The sequence below is a fragment of the Pholcus phalangioides genome, unplaced genomic scaffold, assembly GCF_987345545.1.
Source record: "Pholcus phalangioides strain wild (caught in Gottingen) unplaced genomic scaffold, Ppha-v1.0 ptg000017l_1, whole genome shotgun sequence".
In the NCBI taxonomy this organism is placed as follows: domain Eukaryota; kingdom Metazoa; phylum Arthropoda; class Arachnida; order Araneae; family Pholcidae; genus Pholcus; species Pholcus phalangioides.
Window position 1 is genome coordinate 47,594,588 of NW_028301610.1, and position 15,533 is coordinate 47,610,120.

The following is a 15,533-nucleotide window of genomic DNA, read 5'->3' on the forward strand; positions in this document are numbered from 1 at the left end:
GCATCCTGTCTGATCACCTGCACCCATTCATGTCCATTGTGCATTCCGACGGACTTGGACAATTTAAGCAGGACAATGCGACACCCCACACGTCCAGAATTGTTACAAAGTGGCTCCAGGAACACTCTTCTGACTTTAAACACTTCCGCTGGCCACCTAAATCCCCAGACATGAACATTATTGAACATATCTGGGATGCCTTGCAACGTGCTGTTCAGAAGAGATCTCCACCCCCCTTACTCCAACGGATTTATGGACAGCCCTGCAGGATTCATGTCAATTACCTCCAGCACTACTTCAGACATTAGTCGAGTCCATGCCACGTCGTGTTGCGGCACTTCTGCGTGCTCGCGGGTGCCCTACATGATATTAGGCAGGTGTACCAGTTTTTTTGGCTCTTCAGTGTACATCTACATAGCGGAAGGTTCAGATGGGTGGCATATATTTCAATCATACCTATTCAAGAATATGAGAGTGGAACGGAAGAAGGGTGGTGAAATTTGTACAAAAAAACCGTAAATACTAGTGGCGGAGGACGCTCGAGCGCTTCCAGTACTTTGAGGCACGGGGACGGCAAAATGCTGTTTGCCCCGGGTGGCAAAAATCCTAGCTACGGCCTTGTCAGAAGGTGCTCGAGCAACTCAGAATTGATTCAGAAATCAAAATTCCTCACGTAAAGCTTAAGACGAGCGCCCACACGCCTGAAACACTTTTGAAATGTCCCGGATCTATCATAATGATGAACGAAACAAAAAGGCAAAATAAACAGTTAAAAGAAAAAAATAATGAAAATTGGATTTTATAGGAGCTTCATATTATTTTAATTAATCATATTCCCATAGACATTAATGAGATACATTGAATTTTTAAAATAAATTGAAGGCATTGAACTAAAAACTTATGAGCGTTGAAAGTGAAAAATTATCTTCCCCTTTCAAAAATAAATTAAAAATATAACAACCCCTTATATAAGGGCAAGGTTTTATCTTTCACCATTATCGGATCATGTAGATTGCCTGAAGGTGCATTAAACCGTCATGGTGCTTAAATTTATTTAGTTACTAGGGGGGCTCTGCCCCCCTGCCGCCTTTGGCGGCCAACCCCCCCCCCCCCACTTCTCTCCCGGACATATCTTGTTTATTTCGTCCCACTTCATCAGCGTGCTATGGAAAAGGGGAAAGGGACGTGTGAAAGCACCAGCCTACTGAAGAAGCGAATTTTAATGAAAATAATAATAAAGCAACAAAAAACAAATGAGATTCATCAAGTATCCCCAGAAAACTTCCCCATGGGGGTCCCCAGATTCAATTCGCTGAATTTCAGTGGGGCCCCACACTGGATATATCTTGGGCTACCGATGTGTTGCAAATTTTACAATGTTAAACCACAAAAATCAATGAGATACATTCAGGGGCACCGAATTACAACCTGCCAACATTTCCATGAAGCCCTGACCTGCAAGCTTGTCGGACACCCCCCTGTGAGAATTTTTCATTTTTATCAATTTTACAACGAATAAAATCCAGGGCCCCACATCCAGTAGCGGGGACACAATACGCAGATTTTTAGTGGGGCCCCAGACTGGCTATATCTCGGGTTTCGGCTGTGGCAAATTCTACAACAGAAAAGAATGAGATTCATCCAGGGCCCCCAAAATCAAACCTGTAAACATGGGGCCCCCCGACTTGGAAGATTGTCGGTCATCCCCCGGTGCGAGTGCCATGAAAAATTTTCATTTGTATTCGTTTTACGAACGAATAAAATCCAGGGCCCCCAAAAAATTACCCGGGACACCAATTCGCATACTTTTGGTGGGGCCCCAGACTGGCTTTATCTCGGGCTTCCGCTGTTGCAAATTCTACAACAGAAAAGAATGAGATTCATCCAGGGCCCCCAAAATGAAACCTGTAAACATGGGCCCCGACTTGGAAGCTTGTCGGTCATCCCCCGGAGCGAGTGCCATGAAAAATTTTCATTTGTATTCGTTTTACCAACGAATAAAATCCAGGGCCCCCAACCAATTACCCGGGACACCAATTCGCATACTTTTGGTGGGGCCCCAGACTGGCTTTATCTCGGGCTTCGGCTGTTGCAAATTCTACAACAGAAAAGAATGAGATTCATCCAGGGCCCCCAAAATGAAACCTGTAAACATGGGGCCCCCCGACTTGGAAGCTTGTCGGTCATCCCCCGGTGCGAGTGCCATGAAAAATTTTCATTTGTATTCGTTTTACCAACGAATAAAATCCAGGGCCCCAAAATGAAACCTGTAAACATGGGGCCCCCGACTTGGAAGCTTGTCGGTCATCCCCCGGTGCGAGTGCCATGAAAAATTTTCATTTGTATTCGTTTTACGAACGAATAAAATCCAGGGCCCCCAAAAAATTACCCGGGACACCAATTCGCATACTTTTGGTGGGGCCCCAGACTGGCTTTATCTCGGGCTTCCGCTGTTGCAAATTCTACAACAGAAAAGAATGAGATTCATCCAGGGCCCCCAAAATGAAACCTGTAAACATGGGGCCCCCGACTTGGAAGCTTGTCGGTCATCCCCCGGTGCGAGTGCTATGAAAAATTTTCATTTGTATTCGTTTTACCAACAAATAAAATCCAGGGCACCCAAAATGAAACCTGTAAACATGGGGCCCCCGACTTGGAAGCTTGTCGGTCATCCCCCGGAGCGAGTGCCATGAAAAATTTTCATTTGTATTCGTTTTACCAACGAATAAAATCCAGGACCCCCCAACCAATTACCCGGGACACCAATTCGCTTACTTTTGGTGGGGCCCCAGACTGGATATATCTTTTGCTTCCGCTATCGAAATTTTTCAACGTTAAAGCAGCAAGAAAACAATGAGATCCATCAAGGGCCCCTGGAAATGAAAACTTTTTACTTATACGTGAAATCTTCCCCGGGTACCCCGACCCTGTGTTGGGAGCACTGCTGTTGTGTGTGTATATTATACATATATATACCTCTCGGCATGGACCTCCCCCCCCCTCCACAAAGGAAGGGCTGACAGGGGCCACAACGATTCTTATCACTTTTTGATTTTTCACACTATAAATTAATCACAGAGGGGCCCCTGAAAAGCTGGTTTGGGGGCTCGAAATCTAAATTCCAGCCTAAGGGCTCTGCTGTAGGATGTAGGAGCCTCTTGGTACATGCACATAACATGGTCCCGATGGGTCAAATGGGTCCCGATATGTGAATATCGACCCAATATCGATATATGATATCATATCGATATATGAATGTGAATATCGATATATGAATCGAACCCACTTCCGTAACAGACTTCCGTCACTCGGTTGCTTAGCAACAGGCCCTTTTCGAGTTTGTTTGTGATTTTATATTATAGAATAGATTAATATTTTAAAAGAATTCGATTTGGCAAAACACATGTTAAGTATAGGGAAAAGAGCGATTTGTTTGGGCTTACTTATCAGCCCATAGGTTGCCACAACGGCTTCAAATTTCGTTCCTGATGTCACCTCCTTGTATTCTTTCCTCCATGGGAAATAATGATCTTAAAATTTATTTTATGATTTTTATGATCAGTCAAATTCTTACTTCACAGACACCCAATTCGGTTTTCTGGTGAACAAAAATACTGAGATGGCTATCTTAAAACTTACAGAGTATGTTTATAAAGCAGTCAACGATAACAAACAAGGTATAGCTGTCTTCTTAGACTTAAGAAAAACATTCGATACAGTTAATCATGAAATTCTTTTTAAGAAATTGTTTTGTGCAGGAATTAGAGGTTTTTCCACAACTGGTTTGAAAGTTATTTGTCAATTCAGATGTAGGCCATAAAAATTGATACTGAGCTGTCGTTTTTTATTTATAAAGAATGGTGTCCCTCAAGAATTTGTGTTGGGCCATATATGCTTTTTAATTTATGTAAATAACGTGATTGGATTGATTGCGAAAACCATGTTTAAGGCTACGTTATTCACTATGCTTCATATCCGTGTTTGCCACCACTTATTTATACAGTTTGTGTGATGTAGTCCAGTGTTTTTTAACCTTTTTCAGCTCATGGCCCCCCTATGGATCACATTTTCATCTCGTGGCCCACCGGTTTCCCCCCCCCCCACCCTCATCCAAGAGTGTGATAGTTTCTACTTTTTTCTTATGAATGAAATTTTAATAAATCAGATCAATCTCAGGAATCCTGGCTAGGCACGGATTCAAATGGTGGATTATCATCTCTCCCAGGAGTTATATTATCTAGTAATTAATCTTACTATTAATTATATGTTAAAAAACGGTCTGTGTAAAATACGGTACGATCCAACGAACCTGCACGATAAATCGACCCTCCCAAAACATCAACAATTTCTCTGGCGGCTCTCCATACCTAGCTGGAAGTAACAGCTTACATATGAAAATCATAGTGCCAGATCCCATATAGTGCAGTGTCCCTCCCTCCATTATAGACATGAATACCTGGGTCATGCCTACATAGACCCAAGGGTGAGGATGCCCCTGGTTGTATGGACGGATCTGATGAATTCTCAAAGTCGTAATATTTTTCAACCATGTTTCTCTTCTAAAACTTTTCTCTTCACAGTTCTCTGACTCCCTTCACCACTTGTCGTGGACCACATTTCTTCTGATTTTCTCCCGTGGCCCGCCCCCCCTAGAATATCCCAGGACCGCAAGGGGGCCATGTGGCCCCAGGTTGAGAACCACTGATATAGTCAATATTTTATATAGTTTGGCTTGGACGTATCGCACTGATCCCTTAGGCGCAACGAAAGTGGACCATGTATGTTGTTCGTTGGCTGACCTTGTCGAGCTTGGAAATACGGGACATCACCAATTATCGCCAAAAACTATAACAAAAGTAAGCAAAGTAGCCAACTAGTGCTAAAATCACAGAAAAGTTGCCAATTGCGGGAAATAAAGCTCTATTGCAAATTGCAGTGAATTAAAAAAAAAAATGACACCTATGTAAGGTCAATTTTCCTATTTGTAGTCGTTATGATCATAATGTAATTTCTGAGTTGGAAAGATAATTTTAATTGCTGGTTTGAAGAATAAAATGGAGAAAAAAATCAAGTTGGCTTTGTTAAAAATACGTGAAAAACCGGAATATTTTCGCAAAAAAGACAAGGCTACTAGAAAGAGAAAAAACCGAGATTGTCCCGGGAAATACGGGATGTATGGTCTACCTGGTTATTCCTGTATGAGGCGTGTTGTATTTAATTTATGCATATGCATATGTTATGTTTTTTGTTTTGTTTTTGCGTTTGTGTATGAATGTTGATAAAATTTCAATTAAAAATATTATTTAAGATAATTATTTCCAGTTTTTTGATGATTAAATATGGTCAATACACACATAACTACACCTTGATCTTTTAGCTCAGTTGGTGTCGCCATCTAATTAACAATAACAAAAATGAAAAAAAAAAATATATATATATGAACGTTTCAGTTACAGTAACTGTTAATAGATGGCGCAAAAGTGTATGCGTTCAAAACTACTTTGCGCCATCTGTCTGCCAAAGAATAATTTAGTGTTTCTTCACCTTTTTTAGCTTATGACCTCTTTTGGACCGTATTTTCCCCAATGTCAGGTTACTGTTCACTTGGATGCCCATGCTGTCATTCACACTCAGTTGGTCGCTCACTTGAACACTCGTGCAGTCATTCCTTCAACCATTCAGTCACTCACTCGCTCCTCACTTGATCATTCATTTTACCATACAGTCACCAATTTACTCATACGATCAATCACTTGGTTACTCACTCACTCATAGTCACTCACCCCCTTATATGGTCTCTCACCCGATCACTTGGTCACTCACAAGTTACTTGATCACTCACGTGGTCACTCATACAGTCAGGGCAGGTGAAATGTCCGGGGTGAAATGAATTCTAACTAATGTGAGAAACAGTTTTCGAAAGTAATGAAAAATTTAGAATAGATGGATTAAAAATAATTGAAAGAAAAATAACTCAAAAATTGACGACAATTCAGAATTTAGGGAAGAAAAATTCCAGAATTATTTAAAAAATCCAGAATTAATGAAAGTGATAACTCCAGAATTATTTAAAACTCAGAATTAATGAGAAAATTACAGAATTATTTCCAGAATTTTAAAAAGCAACAACTCCCGCATTATTAAAAATTAAGAATTAATGAGAATATTCCAGAATTATTGGAAAAATTCAGAATTATTGAAAATTTAGAATTACGGAAACAATTTAGTATTACTGAAAATTCAGAATTAATGAGAAAGTTCCAGAATTATTAAAAATTCAGAATTAATGAGAAAGTTCCAGAATTATTAAAAACTCAGAATTAATGAGAAAGTTCCAGAATTATTAAAAACTCAGAATTAATGAGAAAGTTCCAGAATTATTAAAAACTCAGAATTAATGAGAAAGTTCCAGAATTAATGAGAAAGTTCCAGAATTATTAAAAATTCAGAATTAATGAGAAAGTTCCAGAATTATTAAAAATTCAGAATTAATGAGAAAGTTACAGAATTATTAAAAACTCAGAATTAATGAGAAAGTTCCAGAATTATTAAAAATTCAGAATTAATGAGAAAGTTACAGAATTATTAATAACTCAGAATTAATGAGAAAGTTCCAGAATTATTAAAAATTCAGAATTAATGAGAAAGTTACAGAATTATTAAAAACTCAGAATTAATGAGAAAGTTCCAGAATTATTAAAAATTCAGAATTAATGAGAAAGTTCCAGAATTATTAAAAATTCAGAATTAATGAGAAAGTTACAGAATTATTAAAAACTCAGAATTAATGAGAAAGTTCCAGAATTATTAAAAATTCAGAATTAATGAGAAAGTTACAGAATTATTAAAAATTCAGAATTAATGAGAAAGTTACAGAATTATTAATAACTCAGAATTAATGAGAAAGTTCCAGAATTATTAAAAATTCAGAATTAATGAGAAAGTTACAGAATTATTAAAAATTCAGAATTAATGAGAAAGTTACAGAATTATTAATAACTCAGAATTAATGAGAAAGTTCCAGAATTATTAAAAATTCAGAATTAATGAGAAAGTTACAGAATTATTAAAAACTCAGAATTAATGAGAAAGTTCCAGAATTATTAAAAATTCAGAATTAATGAGAAAGTTCCAGAATTATTAAAAACTCAGAATTAATGAGAAAGTTCCAGAATTAATGAGAAAGTTCCAGAATTATTAAAAATTCAGAATTAATGAGAAAGTTCCAGAATTATTAAAAATTCAGAATTAATGAGAAAGTTACAGAATTATTAAAAACTCAGAATTAATGAGAAAGTTCCAGAATTATTAAAAATTCAGAATTAATGAGAAAGTTACAGAATTATTAAAAACTCAGAATTAATGAGAAAGTTCCAGAATTATTAAAAACTCAGAATTAATGAGAAAGTTCCAGAATTAATGAGAAAGTTCCAGAATTATTAAAAATTCAGAATTAATGAGAAAGTTCCAGAATTATTAAAAATTCAGAATTAATGAGAAAGTTACAGAATTATTAAAAACTCAGAATTAATGAGAAAGTTCCAGAATTATTAAAAATTCAGAATTAATGAGAAAGTTACAGAATTATTAATAACTCAGAATTAATGAGAAAGTTCCAGAATTATTAAAAATTCAGAATTAATGAGAAAGTTACAGAATTATTAAAAACTCAGAATTAATGAGAAAGTTCCAGAATTATTAAAAATTCAGAATTAATGAGAAAGTTCCAGAATTATTAAAAATTCAGAATTAATGAGAAAGTTACAGAATTATTAAAAACTCAGAATTAATGAGAAAGTTCCAGAATTATTAAAAATTCAGAATTAATGAGAAAGTTACAGAATTATTAAAAATTCAGAATTAATGAGAAAGTTACAGAATTATTAATAACTCAGAATTAATGAGAAAGTTCCAGAATTATTAAAAATTCAGAATTAATGAGAAAGTTACAGAATTATTAAAAATTCAGAATTAATGAGAAAGTTACAGAATTATTAATAACTCAGAATTAATGAGAAAGTTCCAGAATTATTAAAAATTCAGAATTAATTAGAAAGTTACAGAATTATTAAAAACTCAGAATTAATGAGAAAGTTCCAGAATTATTAAAAATTCAGAATTAATGAGAAAGTTCCAGAATTATTAAAAATTCAGAATTAATGAGAAAGTTACAGAATTATTAAAAACTCAGAATTAATGAGAAAGTTCCAGAATTATTAAAAATTCAGAATTAATGACAGTAATAATTCCTGAATTGATGGAAATTGACAAACGAAATAAAATAAATGATCTTTCATAATGAAAATGAAACTAAACCACGGCTCGGACTCGAGTGATGACCTCCACTCGGCATACACACGGATCGGCACGGTCAGAGGCTTATTTATGGTGTGCTGCTTGGGTTTATACAAATTTTGTCGCCCTTCTCCTATTCAAGTCTAATTTTAATGACTCAAATTCACAGCCCTGTGCCATTACGAGCTTGAGGCGACCACCGATGGATAGCGCCTTCATTTCCAACCGATCTCACTAATGGCAGTAAATTGCAATACAGCGATATGGCCAGAGTGGTGTTTGGTGAATTAGCCCATGTGCGCCGTAACCCTCTTGGGCTCCGCCCCTGTAAATACAGCTTTGTCTCTTGGTTACACTTATGATCATTCAAATGCTCGCACACTGTTTTTGTCACTTTACATCCTCACACTCGTTCTAGGTCACTCTTTTGGTCACTCACCATCTTTGTCCTTCGTTCTCTGGTGTTCCTATTCACGTGTTTGGTTCTCTGTTAATTATGCACATGGTTTTACAACGTTTTGTTCGCTCACAAACCTGGTCTCTTGATCTCTAGGTCAACTCCCATGCTCTTAGACTCCCTGATTCACCATTTTGGTCAATCACTGAGATAGTACTTCACTCTCTAGGTGCTCTTTTGGTTACTTGCTGACGTAGTCCTTCGCTCTTAGGTTACTCTTTTGGTTATTTACATGCTCTTGCACACTGTTCTGGTCATTCACTGACCTGGTCCCTTGATTTCCATTCCTCTTTCACGCTCAGACATACTTTAGGCCATTCTTTTGATCGGCAACCGACCTCGTCCCTCGCAACTCTCGGTCACTCTTTTGATCTCTCGGTGATTGGCTATCTGCTCTCTTGGTCACTCTTTTAATCCCTCACCTACTTCCATACTCCTTTGTTCACTGAAATGCTTGCAAACACTGTAGGTTACTCGTTTGGTCATTCACTGATCTAGAAGCAGACTTATGGTTCTTATCGCTTGTCGGCTATAAAACTTTTTAACATGCTTCTCCCACTCTAATAATTTTCTTCACCATTCATTCCTTAAATTTGCCGCCCCTCTGAACTTGGCGCATTGTGCTATAGCCCACTATGCCCCTTCGTAAATACCCATATGGCACGCAGCGGATAACTGCGGAAATGCGGGACGTATGGTCACTCTTAAGTATATCTCTTTTTCTGAATTTTTAACGAACTATACTTGAGTTAGCATTCTAAACAGAAATTGGGGGATAAAGAGACACTTCTCTTTATTTATAAAAAGTACATACATCATGATATTTCTCACGTATGCCCACCCCCCCCCCCCTCCCACAAAGCCTGCTGCAGGGCCCTTAGGCTGGGATTTTTGGTGGGTTCCTCGGCGTATAGTGAATTTAGAGAGTGGAAAAACAAAAATCACAAGAATTTTCTCGGGCTCTGTCAACCCCACCCTTATGGGTGACCATGTTATCATGGTATAAATATGAATATTCATGTTACGTATTTGTCATGATCGTTTTTTTTTTGGTGAAACACATTAAAATATATTTTCCCTCCCACCCTCCCCCCCCCAGGGCTGGAAATATAAAGAGTGGACCAACTGCCCTGGGTTGAAAAATTTAGGGGGGGGGGGAATGGCAGTTTTCGGCTGGAACAGAACACCGCTACAAAATTATCGAATTTTAAAGTTGTGAGGTCGGAAAAAACATGTTTACCCGTGCGACAAAAACTAGTTACAGCCCCGCGTTCCCCCTCCGCTATCTTTCAGCAATTTTAAATGTAATTGGCTAATATGCTCTCTTGTTTGGTAACGTCATCAAGGTTGGGGTTCTGACTGGGATCCAGCCATGGGGCCAGGACGATTCTAACATTTTATTTTTTCTCGTTGTAAATTATCAAAAGACCTATGAAAAGTTCGCTCTGGTGGTCCGCCAAAGGTCCCAGCCGAGGTACTGTGATTTTCCCATAACTGGAAATATTGATCTTATTTTTAAGATCATTATTTCCAGTTTTCTGTCGATTAAATATAGTCAATCCACGTAACTACACCCTGATCTTTTCAGCCCATTTGGTGTCGCCATCTAGTTCACAATAACATAAATAAAAACCTTTGAATTTTTTCCAGTTACAGTGAGAGTTAACAGATGGTGCAAAAATATGCGCGTTAGAATGTTTTGCGCCATCTGTCAGGCATAGAAAATCCAGTGTTTCTTGAACGTTTTTAGCTTATGTATAGGCTGACCATATTTCCTCGAGAGAAATACGGGACATTAAGATTCCAAATACGGGAAAATACGGGACACTGCCAACTATCGCCAAAACCGAACAAAGTTGCCAAATATTGTTGAAATTACAGAAAAATCAAAATGGTGGGAAATGAACCATTACTGCAAATTGAAGTGGATTAAAATGAATTCCACGAAGAAAAACGTTCACCAAGACGAATGTGGGAGATTAATATTCTTATTTATAGTTGTAATTATCATAAAATAATTTATGAGTTGAAAAATAATGTCAATCTTTGACTTCAATAAAGAGTAAATATTCATGTAGGCTTCGTGTAAAATACGGGAAAAACCGGGACACTTTTGCCAAAAAGTCGGGACGACCAAAAAAACAGAAAATAACGGGACTGTCCCGGGAAATACGGGACGTATGGTCACCCTACTTATGTATGATTACTTATGTATGATTATTATGACTTTTTAGCTTATGACTATTATGAAGCTTATGACTATTATGATATGACTAGGGTGACCATACGTCCCATATTTCTGTTTTTCTGGCCGTCCCGACTTTTTGGTGAAAATGTCCCGGTTTTTACCGTATTTTACACAAAGCCTACTTGAATTTTTATTCTTTATTGAAGTCAAAGATTGACATTATTTTTCAACTCATAAATTATTTTACGATAATTACAACTATATATGAGAATATTAATCTCCCACATTTGCCTTGAACGTTTGTTTTTCGTGGAATACATTTTAATCCACTGCAATTTGCAGCGATGCATCATTTCCCACCATCGTGATTTTCCCGTTATTTCAACAATATTTGGCAACTTTGTTTAGTTTTGGCAATAATTAGCGATGTCCCATATTGTCCCGTATTTCTCTCGAGGAAATATGGTCAGCCTACTTATGACCCCTTTCGGACCATATTTCCTTTTCGTGGCCAGGGCTGTCCTTACCAGAATGGGAAGCGGTGCGAAAATGATGGAGGGGCCAGATGCGAATTGTGAATATTGTGAATATTGTGAATTTGATTTAATATTTGTACAATTTGTGATAAAGCTGTGTACTGGTATGGGTTTTGTATAGGTGGTATATACAAAGTGAATGGGTATAGTTATATATATGTTTCAGTTATTTTATAATTTTCTAAATGTATGGTATTTTCCATATATGTTGATGTATCAAAATTTTTTTTCCTACCCTAAAAAACTAACAAACTAACACATTAACCTTGTATATTTCTTTTTTCTACCCGTCCTAAAACCCTAGGTTGGTACAAAAGGACGTAAAACAAGTCAAGTCAAGTCAAGGGGCCAGATGCGTCTTGATAATTTAGGGGGATTCCCTTAGCCCGAATTTTATATATTCTGTGGGAGAGGGGAATCGAAAATTCAGAAAATTTATATATCATGAATATTCAGAATACATGCTGAAAATAATTCCAGCACCAATGGATATTCAAAATAAATAGCAGAAATATTTTTAGAATAAATGAAAATTCTCAGAATAAATGAAAGAAATACTTTTAAAATTGAGAATTCAGAATAAATAAAATAAATATTTCCAGAAGTTCATGAAAACTTCTGAAAATGATGAAAATTCAGAATTCTAGAAATGAAAAGCTTATGAAAAATTATTCCAGGATTACATCGTTGTGATGTGCTCAGACATCTTACATATTTACTACAAAAAATGTATTTAATATGCCTATGTTTTTGGTAATTTGTGTTACCGTAAATGCGGGGCCTTCAAAAACGCGGGGCACGGTGCTCTCTCACCTTTCGCACACCCGTAAGTGATGCTCTGCTTCTCATTCTCATCCCAATTATTTTTGACAGGTCTCTATGTCACTGTAGTTCACTGCAGAGCTATTCCACATCATTTTAGTGGCCCGCGGGCCACCAACCTGAGGTAATTTATTTTTACAGAAAGATAAACACAGGGGCCCAAAATAATTGAAGACCTCGTTTAGTCTGAAATTATACCTTTATCGCGTAATTCTGTGTGACATAATTTCTTACTGGAAACATTTCTGATTAATTACTACTTTTAATTATTCTGGAATTTCTTTGATTAATTAATTAATTTACAGCTATTTACTGTAATTATTTATTTCGAAAATATTACTCTGGTCAATTTTGAAACAATTTCTTTCAATAATTCTGGAATCATTTTTTTTATCAATTATTAAATAATTTTATCACTATATATATAATTCCGAAATTATTTCTTTCACTAATTTTAAAAATATTAGTTTCAAAATTATTTCTCTCATTAATTCTGGAAATATTCTCCCATTAATCTTTATCAATAGTCCCTCATTAAGTTTTATTAATTATGAAATAATTTTATGAAATTCAATTACGAAATAATTTCAATAATTCAGAAATTATTGCTTTCATTCATTTATTTCAATTATTTCTTTCTAAAATTCTGAAATTATTTCTTTCAAAAATTTTAAATCACTTTTCCGAATTATTATTATTCAAGTGAAATATGATGGGAAGAAAGAGTATAACTGCTTTTAGAATCCCGTAGAACCAACACCTTCTAAAGCACATAGCTATAGATGGCGTTGGTAGAACTCCCCACAAGAGGGAGGCTGACGCTATCCTTATTAAGTTTCTTGGGGGCCCCACAGGCCAGGAATTTTCAGGGGTCTCTTCATATAAAATTTCTGATTCAGGAAACAAATTATTAAATTCATCCAAGACTTCCTCTACAGTAAAATTTCTAGAGTAAAAGAATAATATGAGATTCATTCCTGTCTGGAGTCTCACTAGCGTGTCCCATGTAAGGGCTATTGAAGAAGTTTTGCACACACACATGCTTTTGATCACCATACGTGAGAAACTTCCTCCTCAAAAAACTTTAGCTATAACTTGGAAAAACTGATGGGGCTCCCGGCTGTGACGAATCTCATACTCTTTTTTGACAAGAAACTTGAAGTAGAGAATTCGTAAAAAATTCCTTTTCCTGACGAGCCATAGTATTCATTCGATTTTAATATTGTGGGATGGAGAAGTCCCTGGAAAATCTTGTTTTGGAGCCCAAAAAAGTGTACACGTCTCTTAGGAGAGCCTGAGAGAGTTCCAGCCCCCCCCCCGGGGGTCTTCATTGAATCTCTTTTATTTTGTTTTTCAAACTGTATTTTTATCACTGTGGGGTCCTTGAAAATTTCTGGCCCATCCACCTGAGAGGAATTTTGTTTTGTACTCTAGAAATTAAACGAGAGGGAGTGTTTCTGCTATCTAAAGTAGTTCCTACATGGAAAGACTGAGAGCGGTTCGTTCCGGGGGCCCTCATTGAATCTTGTATATTTTGTTATTTTATACTGCGAATATATTATAGCGGGCCACTAAAAATCTTTCTACAGTTACCCTGAGTGAATTTGATTTCATTGTGTTTTATGCAACAGAAATTTAATTTAGAGGGGCCATTGAAAAATCATATTCTTGGGACGACCTCACAAGAGGAGGCTAACAGAGTTCCAGCCGGAACCCTCATAGAATCTTATGCATTTGTTACATGTGCATTTTTTTTTATAGGGGCCTTGAAAAATCCTGGCACCGGGTCTCTGGGTGAATCTTTTTACGTTTTTGTTTTTTATATCAGAAATTTACTATAAAAGGGCCCTGAAAACGTTTGGTGTTGGGGTTCCATTAATGTCTACATCAGTGTTTCTCAAAGTGGGGGCATCGCCAACCTTTGTCAGAGGCGGCAAAGTTGGAAATATTGATGTGTGCGCCTATTTATGCTTTGAAGTGGTTCTTTTAAGAATACACATAATATTTATTAAACTCTTCTGGGGAGCTGCAGATGAACCATGAGTTGGGCAAGAGCTGCAAGTGGCAAAAGGTTGAGAACTATTGGCGCAGAAGGATAAAAATTGACACACATGCTGGAAACGACGTGGAGTTGTATTGAAACCTTAAAAATAAGTACAGAAATGGCCAAAAAATGGCACTTCATCTGATAACAAAAGCAAGAATCGGTATTACAATGCACCTGTTAGAAAAGATTAATTCATATATTAAACATGGATTAAAATTCTGTCCAGTGCCATCTTTTGGCCATTTTTGTTAATCAATTTTTAAGGTTTCAATAAAACCCTATGTCGTTTTCAGCATGTATCAATTTTTATACCTCTGCAAACATTATTCCGTGAATTATTGAATCTCGAAATGTTAACCCTTTGAGGGGGCGGTGGTTTCGCTGAGAAAACACTATTTTGTGTTGCCACTTAATATCTTTATTGAATGTTATAACTGTTAACTAGCTTGTGCTAGTTAAAATAGAAATAGAGAATAGAGGAAATGTATATATATATATTTAAAATTATTATTTTCAGATATATTTAAAATTGATAGTTTGAAGTATTTAAATTTGTTATTTTGGTTTCAACTATTTAGAACTGTAGGTCAGGCGCCGAAAGCAGGCGACAGTACCCGATATACTATAGTAGAGCAACAAATAATTGAATAATAGGAACGTAAATAAGAATGGTTGTCTATGGATTGGTAGACATGTTTCTTGAAGGTTTAAAGTAAGTGGCGTCATGTTGATGAAAGAAGCTTTGTCCAAGCCGGTGGGAACATAGTCCCAATTAAAAGAAATACAATCACAGGCCGATGTAGTAGATGGGGCAGTCGCCATTCTAGGGAATCCATTAGTTACCGTCACAAAGCATCTGGTCGGTTGTATTTCAAGGGGTGCCCTAGGCAAGAAGGATCGTCCGAGGAGTGTTGTGTTGGAGAAAAAGCGGGGAGTCATAGAAAATAAAGGGGACCAACGAATGAAAGACAAATTTCAAGATTGAGAATAGATGACGGCCATTTAAGTAGAAATAGAATCCCTTTATTTAGGGGGTGCAATTAAAGTATAACAGAGGATCTAAAATGCCGAGTATGTTAGTCATGAGAAGCTTCAATGAAAGAGAAAGCTTGAGATGGTTAAAGGTTAGGCAATGGCCGTTGGGGGTTCTCGGGGTCCCGAAGGGAGAGTCGCTTGGACAAAGAAATT